The following is a 12,857-nucleotide window of genomic DNA, read 5'->3' on the forward strand; positions in this document are numbered from 1 at the left end:
CTCAAAATGTATCTACAAACAAATCTACAGCTGAATCTGAAGCTCCGCTTGGCTTTGCAGAGATCTATAGTGAGCTTCGGCTCATCGTTTATCTGTACGGCTACAACTTTGCTGCTTTGGTTCACTCTCATAGGGCTGTTTTCAGAGAAAGGGCTCTTTCAACCTGCTGGACACCTTCTGCTCAGCACCAAAATACCCTGCAGGGACTAGCTGATAAACATAGGGCAACATTTAGCAGCTAAAGAACCAGATATTTCCCTCAGGAGTTGGTGGAGACCAAAAACAGAGCTAAAAGAGGCTGAATATCGGACTTATCTTCATTAGTTGGACACAAACACATCTCCAACTGACTTATATAAGCAACTGGGCGTATGAACTCAGAGTTGATATGTCTTAAAGTATCTGGTTTGTGTTTTGAACACACCCTGCTGACCTGTCAGAGATCAGACCACGGGTTTGACCTTTGAACCTGGGTGGTTGTCAGCGTTGAAGGCGGCGGAGTGTTGCAGCATCAGTGTGTTGTGTCAGATTGGACTCATGGGCCCTGCTGATCACTGTGGAGCCTGGATGAACTCTCCAGAGTTTGACCTTAAAGTGTGGCTATCTGGCCTGTGTGTGAGGTCCTGGCAAAATATGTGTGTGTGTGTGTGTGACCGATTAACACTCTTCTTTGCTGCTTGTTGTAAAATAATCTGAATCTCCCAAATAATTGTGCTTTAACACAAAAAAGAACTGAACGCTTTGGTTTTCAGGATTCATTTTAAACATCGCTGCTGAATACAGTTCAGGAACTGACGAATCTCAGATGTCAGAGCATCAAAAGCTGTTCAGAGGATCATTTACTGTATCTCGTCTGAAAGTGAGTGGAAGCAGCAATTTATATCTGGAAAGTAGGTAACGAAGCAGCAATAAGTTTAATTTATGATAATGTGTTTCTGGAATAAGTTTAGGCTCTTTAGTCGATCCAGTCGGGTCCAGTCTTTTTCTTTGACATTGTGCAGAAATTTCTACAGCAGACGTATTACATCAATAATAGCCAAAGTACTCCTCTGTACTGCGACTATCATTTGAAATACAAAGGTGTACCTTGTTCAGCATTGTACCAATAATGTGTCTCACCCATTTAAAGCAGTCATTGGGGGTTTATAAAGCTGTTAAGCTTGTATATGTGCAGCAGTAAAAGTTTTCTGTAAATTAGTGCACATAAAAATGAGAGCAAGCAAAAAGAAATGACAGCCTAACTATATCTGCTTTGTGGTTTGCAAAGGAGCAACCATTTCCACTTCAAAAAAAAAAAAAATCAGTGAATGTGTCTCATTGGGTTTTATGGAAACTATTCACAATTCAAAACTCTAAAAACTCAGAGGAGTTGCAGACAGTTCGACAAGGAGACACCCATTCTTATTTATATACCCAAAACATCTTTGGCTGGTTAAATAATAAAAGTGTCCAGTGAACTGTTGGCAACCAAATGAGAAAAAAAAGGGCTGTCCCCTGCCCTGTAGTTTCTTCTATAGTTAATTTTTTAAAGAGGTCAAAGAGGCAGAGCTCCATGTTATTAGATTGGACCCCTGAGGACGGTGATTTACCGGATGAGCTGTCAGGTCCGTCCAACAGTTGTTAAAACCAATATTTTCTCTCCCTGAGCAGAGACAATAGGTTACATAAGTTTAATTCTGGAGGGAGACAAACATCAGCGGTGGAAGAAGTGCTCACATATTTTACTTAATGTCATAATGTAAACGTAAATCCTTCATTCAAAATACTGTTTAAGTTAAAGTGCAAAAGTACTATCAGAAAAAATCCACTTAAAGTCCTCGGTCTGCAGAAAAATGGTCCCTGTATTATTACTGATGAATCAATGTTAGAACAGCATTTTACTGTTGTAGTTGCTGAGTCATGAGAGGATTAGACAAAGTTTTACTGCACAAAACTGTGTTAATTATTTTGGACTTTTTCCTCTGATCTTTGCCTTTTTCATAGCAAGCTGTCAGATAAAAGTACTAGATAAAAAGTAGTAAAGTAATAAGTCGCGTTTGAACTGTACAGCTAAAAACTGCAGTTCCTCAAACGTCCACTTGAGGCTGGCTCCAGAAGTGAGTCAGTCTCCATAAGTCCCCATGTTAAAGTGTCCAACTTCACAGCAGAAATAAACATGTTTACAGCCTGGTACAAAAAACAGTTTTGGTCTCTGTAGCTAATTTCCGCGTTCATGACAACTGTACTGAGGGTGAATTTATATACAACTCACCTGTTCAAATTATATTAAGGCTTAAAGTTATGCAGGATTAAGAGCATGGCTGCTTTGACTGGCAGGTAGGTGACGTTACAGATGACTTGTTTGAGCATGCAGACCCGCCTCAGGTCCGGCGATGATTCACATCTTGGACGATTTTTAGATTAGCCAGGAAACGAATGATGCAGGAGGCGGCCAGTGCTACATATTTTGACCTTCAAAAGATGCTTCGGCAACCCGAAGCATAGATGCATATCTCATCTATGTCACGGGTTTATAGGCATAAGCACTTGATTAAATGTACTTTTAGTTATATTCAAACATTGGAAAAATACGAGTTGAAGGTTCATATAAAAAGATTCACAGCCAGAAATCGATGTTTACTGTGGAGTAACACCTAACTACCTTTTAACTGAAGTGACACTCTTCACTTTTGACTCTTTGATTAGACACATCAGCATCATCACTGCTGACCCAGTAATGATATTTTTAACCGTGCAAAACTGCTGTCAAATTAAAGCGCGAACTGAGGTCAACAGTAGTAGTCCGTGTGAGTCTTCCCCCTGTTGTGTGAGGATCTATAATGCTGGAGATCATAAATAGAGAGCTAACTGTTGGAGATTTAACTGCATTCTTGCTTTATTGGGCAGCACAGTGCCGTGAATTGTGACAGGAAATATGTTAGAGAGAGCAGACAGGACCTCTCTGTGTTTGTGAACAGTTAAAAATCTACAATGTGCCAAGTGTGTGTCTGACTGCTCAGGAAACCACTAAATTTAATATATGACACATTAAAACGGGTTTTCATGCCATTTCCACGGGCTCTTAATTTGAAAACATAACACGTAGGTTTAGACAACTGAAACAATTTTAGGCTGAGGTTACAATTTTTTTTCTGAAAACAAAAACACCTCAGTTATTTTTATAATGAAGTAGGAGACATTTACATTTTTAGATCCCAACACTGTAACCTCACTGTCTGTCTGGGCTGTTTCAGTGCAAAATAAATCTGTTTGTAATAAATCTTGAACTTGCCCTTAAATCCTAAAAAGCCATTGCAACATGGCACAGATCAGCTATAAGACTAGATAAACACAGTTCACTTTAATTACTGCTCAAGCTGCTGATAACTTGTTGCACCAAAGTCACCAGAACATTCGCCGTAATTGCTGAATGAACTGTGAGTGTATGAATGTGTCACATGACAAAGAGAAAGACCTGGGTGTCTATAGACGCACAGTACGCCTGACCAATACCAGTCGACAGACCAGTTGAGCTGATTAAACCAGTAAGGGAGTGGGCAGATTTCTTTTATTCAAGCTCCAGAGAGACCTGATACAAAAGTCCCTTTATGTAAAAAAGACTGTCTGTCTTCACTCCCACACTTAAAAAACTAAAAACATATTTTCACTGCAGCAGTCGTGGAACAATAGAAACGTTTCCTTCCAAAAATTTCGAACACGCACCATTTGAAAAAGAAATCACTCCTACTCTTGAATGTATTAGGTTCTAGTTAATATAAAGCACATTTCGGTGTGGAGACCTTGACCTGCAAATACATCTGTTTTCTTAAACTCAATCATCGATCAAACATGTGGTATTTTAAATTAAACCCTCCATGTATTCGTCAACTCATGACACAATATTATAAAGCGAATATTGAGCCTGGATCATCATCAGTTATCATTTTGGATCGTGCGAAGGATGTTTTCAAAGTCAAAGAAAATGTTTGGTGACATTTTTTTGCTCATTTGCTTGGATGAGGAGATCGGCACCAGGTTAAAGTCTGTTTGCTAAATATGAAGCTACAACGTGGAGCCGGTTCGCTTGGCTTGGTAGAGACTAGGAGAAGGGAAATGGCTAGCATGACTCCAAAGGCAACAGTATCCATCAAGCAGCACCTGTAAAGCACACTAATTAGCACGTTTTATCAAAAGATGAAGTGTAAAACTGACACCTTGTGGTTTTATGGGGGGGGTTTGTGCTGCTGGACAATTTCTTGGCTGGGCTGAGGGGACTCCAAGGAAGTCATTGTGCTCAGCCAAGAAATAGTCTTGGCTCTTAACGGCCGGTAAAACCACAAGCTGCTGTTTTCACTGCTCAGTTTTTGCACGGTTTAAACAATGACATGTTAATTAGTGAGTTTAAGAGGTGTCGGCGGTGGATTTTGTTACTTTTGGACGTACGATTTAGTGGCATCCAGCTGTGTGGCTGCTGATTGCAACCCCGTCGCCTCACCCTGCTCGTTCTAACGTAGCAAAAACATAGTGACACTTACTTTCAGGTGATTATACACCAATGAACACACAGTTATGAATCTTTTAAGTTGACACTTCTATCTCCTCCTCTTTATAGTTCATCGTTCTGCGATCAGTATTCTGTATTCCTCACTCTCCCACTGGTTTGTTTTCGTCCCTACATGAAAACTTTTTGTATAAGAAGAAACTTGAGGAAATGATGACACCAACACTGGACATCAGCCCCGAGCTTCCCCCGATGATTTCCCCTGAAATGAGTTACAGGAAATGAGTTTTTGTTTGACTACTGAGAATTTTTATTCTGGGACTTGAACAACTGTGTTTACTGTATTTGAAGCAAAAGCGATTTGTTAGCTCTTTGTTTTTATGGGTTTCTTTTCTGAGTGCTTCATTTTTCCCACTTCAGGCTGAAGCAGTAGTCCTGTCATGATCATGTCATGAATCCATGCAGTAGCTCAGAGGCCGTTCATGCTTTAATATTTTAACCAATCATTTTATGAACACCATGTAGCAGCCAAAACACGTGTTGCGTTGAGAGTCAGCACTCTGTACATCGAGTACAGCTCGGGTCAGATATTTTTTGACATTCTCAGTTCAATTTTGAGTTCATCGCTCATTTAATTTTGTAGATTTGTCATTTTTGGAGTCAGAAAGAAATAAGTATGCTGTTTTAACAATTTGATTTGCAAGTTACAATTGCAGCAGCAGAAATAAAAGACATTATATTTGTTTTTCCTTTTCATAATGGGCCGCAAGGGACAAGACCCTCGTCATTCATTCTCTAGCTCATTCAACCACTGCTATTTGGTCCGAAAGCAGACTTTGTTCTCCCCGTGTCTGTGTGGGTTCTCTCTGGCTTCCTCCCACAGTCCAAAGAAATGTGCTCAATGGGTTAACTGGTGTTAATCATGTCCCCTGTGATGAACTGGCGACTTGTCCAGGGTGTACTCCACCATGTGCCAAATTCCAGCTGGGATCAGCTTCAGCCCTGCACGATGCTGATGAGGACAAACTGTCAAAGAAGATGGACGGATGGATCTTTATTTTCTATGCTCGGTTTCTTATTATTAACTGGCATTAAACACGACCCACTATACTGTAAACACGCAGTGAGTGAGAATATAGAGAGAAACCAAAGTAGGTCAAACATTTACCACAGAAAAGTTGCCTCAGGAATGATATCACGGTAGATCATTTAAGAAGTATGTTTCTTTTCGAGCAGCTTCTCGATGTGCAGCCACATGTAGAGCTCGCAGCAGAGGACAACAAATTCAAACATGTTTGTTGACATTCTGGAGAATGAGGAAAATGACTGTGTGAAGAAAAAGTAGGAGTAGCGGACTGAAGGAAAGTCACAAAATAAGTAAATAATCTGTGGAATGTGCTAAATGGATAAAACATCAGTTAGTCTTATCTTTCTCTGTCACGCTTTCAGTTTGGCGAGCTGCTGATTTCACAGGTGACAAGACTCTAACTAACAAGACAAGACACAACTGTTTTTCAGGAGATAGAACAGGAGCTGATTCACAGATCGTCCTTTTGGCCAAATCGCCTCCAGGAATGTTTCTGGAAAGAATTTCACGTGTCGCTGCGCTGCAGTTCATCAGTCTCAGTCCGGCACTTCCATCACATCTGTTCCTTCTGGATTACTTCTCTCAATCGACACTTATTTGTTAGCAAATGAACAGCTTCATGACGCTTCCCTCTGCCAGAAAATCAGCACTTTTTAAACAACCGTGTGTCTCTAAAGTTCTCATGTGGAGCAGCGGGATTTGGATTTCATCCTGCTGCTGCTGCTGTGATCATTTCTCCAGAGGGCTCATGGACCTGCAGGTCACAAAGCATGGGGCGAGATGAGCTCTGTGTGCTTGCATGTCCGAGTAAAAGTGGATGTTGGATGATGTCATGTGACTAATTTGAAGCAGCACAGGTGTGTGTCTTTGTGTGTGTGTGTGTGTGTTTGCATGGAGTTGAAGGCATCAGGGAATAGAGCTGCTTTGTTGACAGGATGAGCTTGTTGCTATAAATCACTGAGGCTGTAAATCTGCACACAGACACACACACATAGTAACCACCTCAGATTAGTGCGTGCAGCACACCTCTTCAAGAAATAATGATTCATCCACCAGCTGTTTCACTTACTGCAGACGCACACACACACACACACACACACACACACACACACACACACACACACAGCACTAGTTTGGGGAACCATTAACATTTTAAGTGATACCAGTACCGAATCCCAGGTACTGGTACCCAGCAGTATTTTTTGTGACTTTATTTTCTCTGTAATAACAAAAATGCTGTTTCAGTGATAAAAACTTTGGTCGCACACTGTAATATTTAGCTTTTTTACAACAATTCACATGCTGAATAATCTCACATAACCTAAATCAAGCCTGGGTAGTCCTGTGGCTAATTAACTACCTGAAAATGTCAATCAAGTCGTCACATCATTTCTTTACTTTTTCACCGTTTTTATTGGTTTAATCCAAGCAGCATCTTCTGTGGCTGTGAAATTAAAGCCAATACGAAAGTGCCAAAAACTGTACTTTATCAAACGGCCACTTGAAGCTGGCGACATAATGAGTAAATCTCCATAAACCTCCGGAGAATGTAAGACTACTAACACTGCGGCGGCCAAGGCGACATATTCTGAGCTTCAAAATGACTCTTCAGAAACCTGTGAGTGACGCCACGCATATGCTGTCCATTCTTTTTACTGTCAATGTTTTTGCAACAGTGAAATCCATCCATCCATCCATCCATCCATCCACCCATCTATCCACCCATCCATCCACCCACCCATCTATCCATCCATCCATCCATCCATCCATCCATCCATCCATCCATCCATCTGGGTCACGGTGGGGGCCGGAGCCTCTCCCAGCTGACTTTGGGGCGAGAGGTGGGGTACACCCTGAACAAGTCACCAGCCTATCTATTGCAGGACATGGTGAAATCCCAGAGGGTTTGTTTACTAGACTTATGTTAAACTACCAGCAGCATTTAATGTGTCTGTTCTTCTAAATGAAGACAACCATCAAGCCAGTACTTGATGTTCCTGTCAACACAAAGAAAGTCTTCAGTGAGAGCATGGATCAACAGAATACATTTATTCTCTCAAGTGCCTCCCTCCTGTTTTGTTTTGGGAGCAATTTCTCTTCAAATTACAGTGAAGAGGCAGCAAAATAAGTGTTTTCAGCAGGAGCCTGATGTGTGTGAATTAATGAGGTAGTGATTTATAGATAGTGATTAAATGCTACATGTGGCACCCTTAAATACACCACAAAGACCTTTTTTTTTTCACCTGCCGCGGCTTTCTTTAAACGCAGACTACACCGACAATAAGCCGTTTGGTTTTAGGTTAGAAAAACCTTTTCCACCGATGTCGTCTAACGTAGATTCATGTTCATGAGTGATGACAGAGAAAGTTGTGGTAACTTTGCTGACACGCAGCAGACTGTGTAACTACACACACAGCTGGTTACTGACAGTCTGTTTCACCTCTGTTCTTTGTTTTAAAACAGCTGGATTCACCATTCACTTGTTCTTACTTACACAGAATTCAGTTTCTTTTAATTGCAGCTCATAAACACTACATGTTACACTACATGTTGAGGGCTGAAAAAGAAAGAAATGATTTTTAAAAAAGGTCCAGCGTGTGAGATTTAGGGTGCTCTATTTATAAAATATAGGTCACGTCTCGAGAGTAACTCTAGATTTGTGAGGCTTTGAAATGTTCTTGTATCGCCACGTTTAAAGCACATCTGCACTCGTACAAAGAGAAAACCAAGACGTCATCAGTTAATGTGGCGTTTGCTGTTGCCACCGTGGATTCTTTCAGCACAAATGACAGATGATTTATGTTTATCCTCTTTTATTATCACCGGGACAAACACAGGATAAGGAACCGCTCACGGCTTGTCAACCTGATTAGTGATGAGCTGACAGGATACAGGTGCGCCGGTCACTCTCACCTGGCGCTCTCTCCTGCAGCTGATGCACCGCACGTTTTATTCAAGCACAAAAATGGAATACAATATAAATAAAGAGATTATGTGAATAACCATTAAATGGCCCTTTATATTATAGAGTGTAAACTGCACACTGCACAAGACGTCCAATAAAATGTATTTGATTATGTTTTATGGGATTTAACCTACCATGCCATCCATCTTTTTAAATGCAGTTACACACTTCATTACACTCTGTATCGTCTCAAAACACAAACACACACACACACCCCTGTAGTCAGCGTGACAATAAAAGCTCGAACACAACCAACACTAAACATCTGCACCGCACGCTTCATTAGACCGCAACGACAAACTCTATTAATCTTGCAATGGCCCGCCTTCATTTGTAATACGTCGCCATCCTCACCGCTAATGAAACCATTGTTGAGAAAAGTCTGAACCGCTTACGATGAAACTCGTGAATGTGGAACAGATTTACACTTCACTGAACAAAGGGCTCTGCTCAGCTTTCTCTTTGTGGATCGCCTCACACACACTCACAAGTGTTTGGAGTTTAATTCAACCACAGTTGAATCAGTCACCTCCTACCGGGTCCATCTAATGACCCCCCACTGATACTAGGACAGACACACACACAGATAGACTTATACTACAAGAGTACATGCTGGATTTGACAGAACATGAACCTGATGAACCTTAAACTGCAGCAGCACTCGGGTTCGGGGAGGATGGACAGAACGAAGGGGCAGAGTGAGAGGGTGAGCGAGCAGCAGATCCTGACCCGGCTTGTTGTGTTGATGTTTTCTCTGGCAGCTCGTCTGTTTGAGCTGCACTGACCGAGGGGGTTCATGAGAAACTGACGCTCATCTGGCTTCGAGAGCAAAAACTCTATCTGACAGGAGGAGGAGGAGGAGGAAAGAGAGAGCTGGCATACAGAGAAGCAGAACAAGAGACGCGTAAAGGTTACTCATGAGACTGATTTATGCTGGAGAAACACACATTTTTGGAAATGTTTTAAACATGCAAACAGGGCAAAGACTTCAGACGGGGGGGAAGGGAATCCCTGAGAGAGAGAGAGCGGTGCTGTGAGATAAACGGAAACATTACTTAAAGTGGTTTGGCCTTTCATCTAGAATCAAACATCTGAAACAGAAACAGAAATGAAATATGCAGCTGAACGTCACTCCAAACCGAGGTAAAAAGAAAACTCTCCAGGATGTCGGGTCATATGTCACAACACACCAAGACGAAATATTCGAAAAAGAGGCTAAATGGACAGTAGACATGTGTCTGAGCCAGTGTTGACAGAAAAAGTACAGTATGAATGAGGTTTGAATGAATGAGAAGCTCAAGACTCCAGAAGCTGCTGTAAAACTGAACCACAAGGTCCAAGTTTCTACAAGAAGAATCATGTTTCTGCTGTCTCTGAAAAAGAAACGTAACATCTGAAGGTAGAGCGTAAAAACACAAAGTGAAAGAAAAACTCAGGTTATATAGAAATGATGTGATCAGCGCTGTACTGCAGGTATATACAGAGTATAACTACTTATTTTGCTTCTAGTTTTCCTGAGTGGATGGAGTAGCACTGCACTCAAAATGCATCATTATCTAAATGTGTCTCACCCGTCTGTGAGTCAGTATTTATTGCTGAATCTTGCACCTCTTCTGATTTCTTAACGATCCCTACTCCCTGAAGTCAAGCAGCAGAAGTTAACCGAGGATGTCCGAAGCATTTTTGAGTGAACTAAGTATGTCAGAGTGATCTTACACGACACTTTGAGTCTATCCCCACCTCACCAGGCACCGCTACACCACCGAATGTGAACGTCGAGCCTGGGAGCTGAAACCTGGAGAACCAGCATCCCTGCCCTGCCCTCTGTGCATGTGTGCGTGAGTCAGGTGCTCCAACTGAATATATCCACACCGAGCAGCTCTTCAATCAATCACAACCTAAATCAAGTATAATGTTTTGTGCAAAATTGCAATGCAAGGTATTTAAACAGTACAAAGAAAATACAGGAATACAGTGGGAATAAATGAACGGATCCTAAATGTCATGACTATGAACTTTTCAGCTTCATGAGCAGCTGCCACAAGCAGAGAGTGCTTCCTTACTCTGGAAGGCATCTAGCTCAATATCAAAAACACGTTTTTTTTTATATTAACATGAACTAATTTCCTTCTAACAGACGTTAAAGAAACATTTCAACAGGACAGGTTCACACCCTCCCACCAGAGTCAAGTTGTGTCTCCAGGACAGGTTCACACCCTCCCACCAGAGTCAAGTTGTGTCTCCCCACACTGAACCAAACCTTCACCTACTTTCTGAATGAAAGCTTCAGAAACACTAAAGAACTCCAGATGATCCATCACAGCTGATTTAAAGCGGATTAAACTTACCTGACTGGATGAGGAACCGGTTATTCCCAACTGTCACGCTGAGTCCACCACACCAAACGAGTCATATCCAACACTGCTGGGGAGCTCCTCCGCTTGCTTTGGTGTGTGTGTGTGTGTGTGTGTGTGTGTGTGTGTGTGTGTGTGTGTGTGTGTGTCAGTGGGTTTGGCAGCTGCCTGTTCGGTCCTGATAGCATTCAGTCCAGCAGCAGCAGCTCGAGAGGGTTTCACGTCGACGTCACAGAGGGCTTCAGACACAAACGCTGAATGAAGTTTTCTTTCTCTTTCTTCTCTCTCGGCTCTCCTCCTCATATCTCCTCCTCTCTCTTTCTCTGTCACACACTTTATTCTCCAGCTCCTGCCTCTCCTCTCCTCTCCTCTCCTATCTGCTCCTCTCCTCTCTCTCTCTCTCTCCCCCTCAGCTTCTTCTCCACTCCCTCTTTTGTGTTTCTCTCCTCCTCTTTCAACACTCCCCACTCTTACAATCTGCTCCTTTCCCTTCTGTCAGTTTCAATTAATGCACTCAAGCCCTTTTCCTTCTCTTCATCTCCTCATTCTTCGCTGCTCCTGCTGCCTTTCTTGCTTTCTATCTTGTTTTTTTTAAGCTCTTAACACTCCTTCTGTCTGCTCTCCTCCTTCTCCTCCTCCTCCTCCTTCTTTCCTTCTCGACTCAACAACCTTTTCTCACATCCTGCCTTCTTCTCTCTCCTTCAACACTTGTCATTCTCAATTTCATATCACATCTGTATCGCCAACTCTTTCTCTTTCTGCCTCTCCTCTGTCAACCTTAACTCCTCCACTCCTCTCCTCTCTTTCTTTTCCCCAGTCCACTGCTTCTATCTGTCATGTCTGATCTGTCATTTTCCCTCCATGTGACCATTCTCTCTCTGCTTTCTCTTGGGGATACTCTCTATTTCTCAACTATTCTCCAGCCTTTTTAAAACTCCTCTTTATTTCCCTTCCCATTTCATACTTTCTCTGTTCTTGTTACTTTTTCTTTTCTTCTGCATTTCAGAGTAAATGTTTCAGAAGCCCTCCTCCTCCTCCTCCTCCTCCTCCTCCTCCTTCTTTCTCTCTCTCTCTTTTTCTTCCCCTTCCCCCCACTCCTCCGCTTGGCGAGTATCATGTTTGGCAGATTGGCTTCAAACTAAAGAACTTGGCTCCGGCACAGACCACATACATCAGTAACACTGCAGCTTTATGTCCTGACTGATGACCGTGTGTTTGTGAAAATAAACATCGCACACTGAAAGTAGACTCATCGCAGTCTATACGTTCGGAGACACGATGCACGAGAGAAGTTGTAAACGTTTAAATCGAGAGCATAAGAGAAAGGAAAGGGAGCTTTGGAGTTGTTGTTTGGGTGGAGAGGTTTGCTGTGAATCAGAGAGGTTTATGTGGGAAGAAGTAGTCAGTACTTTGGTGGAATTAATAAGGAAACAACATCTGCTGTGTAATATTAGAAACAGAATCTGTATCCCCATCTTTGCTACTGAGCCTTTTCCCATTAGCGTTTCTGCGTTTTCACATTTTACACATTTAAACTAACGTTTCAGTTCCCTCTAATTACAAAAAAAACACTTGTGTTTTGTCTTGCCTTCAACAATTTAGGTACATTTCAGGAAAGGTGTTTGCCCACTTGGATGAAATGACCATCTAACATCACCACAAAACATGAATAAGTTGGATTTAGTCACAAATGTGATCCTGTGTAAGCTGTGAGCACTAAGAAGATGTAAAATCTGACTGTACATCTCTTGGGACCAGCTGAAATTTAAAGGCTTATCTGATGTGGTACAGCTAAGCAATGCTCTGCTGTGGACAAAATGTATTTTAGCCACTTAGCCCATCTTAAAAAAATCACTATCAGTTTAGGTGTACACTATATTTACGTATTTTTTTACCTGTATACTATATTTTTGCTTTCTCTGTCTTCGAAGCTACCCTTTCTTTGACAAAAACATACTTTTACCTCTCAGA

The 12,857-nt window shown here is 41.8% G+C and overlaps 1 protein-coding gene across 1 annotated transcript in view; it reads right to left on the reverse strand.

Moving 5' to 3' along the window:
• The window catches only part of ripor3 (RIPOR family member 3), a 60,705-nt gene extending 49,037 nt beyond the window's left edge, over positions 1 to 11,668 (reverse strand). The window contains exon 1 of the mRNA XM_019272697.2: positions 10,881 to 11,668. The gene's annotated coding sequence lies outside the window, so the exon portion shown is untranslated. The remainder of the gene's footprint in view (positions 1 to 10,880) is intronic.
• Between the last annotated feature and the right edge of the window lie 1,189 nt (positions 11,669 to 12,857).

The sequence above is a fragment of the Larimichthys crocea genome, chromosome VI, assembly GCF_000972845.2.
Source record: "Larimichthys crocea isolate SSNF chromosome VI, L_crocea_2.0, whole genome shotgun sequence".
NCBI lineage: Eukaryota > Metazoa > Chordata > Actinopteri > Sciaenidae > Larimichthys > Larimichthys crocea.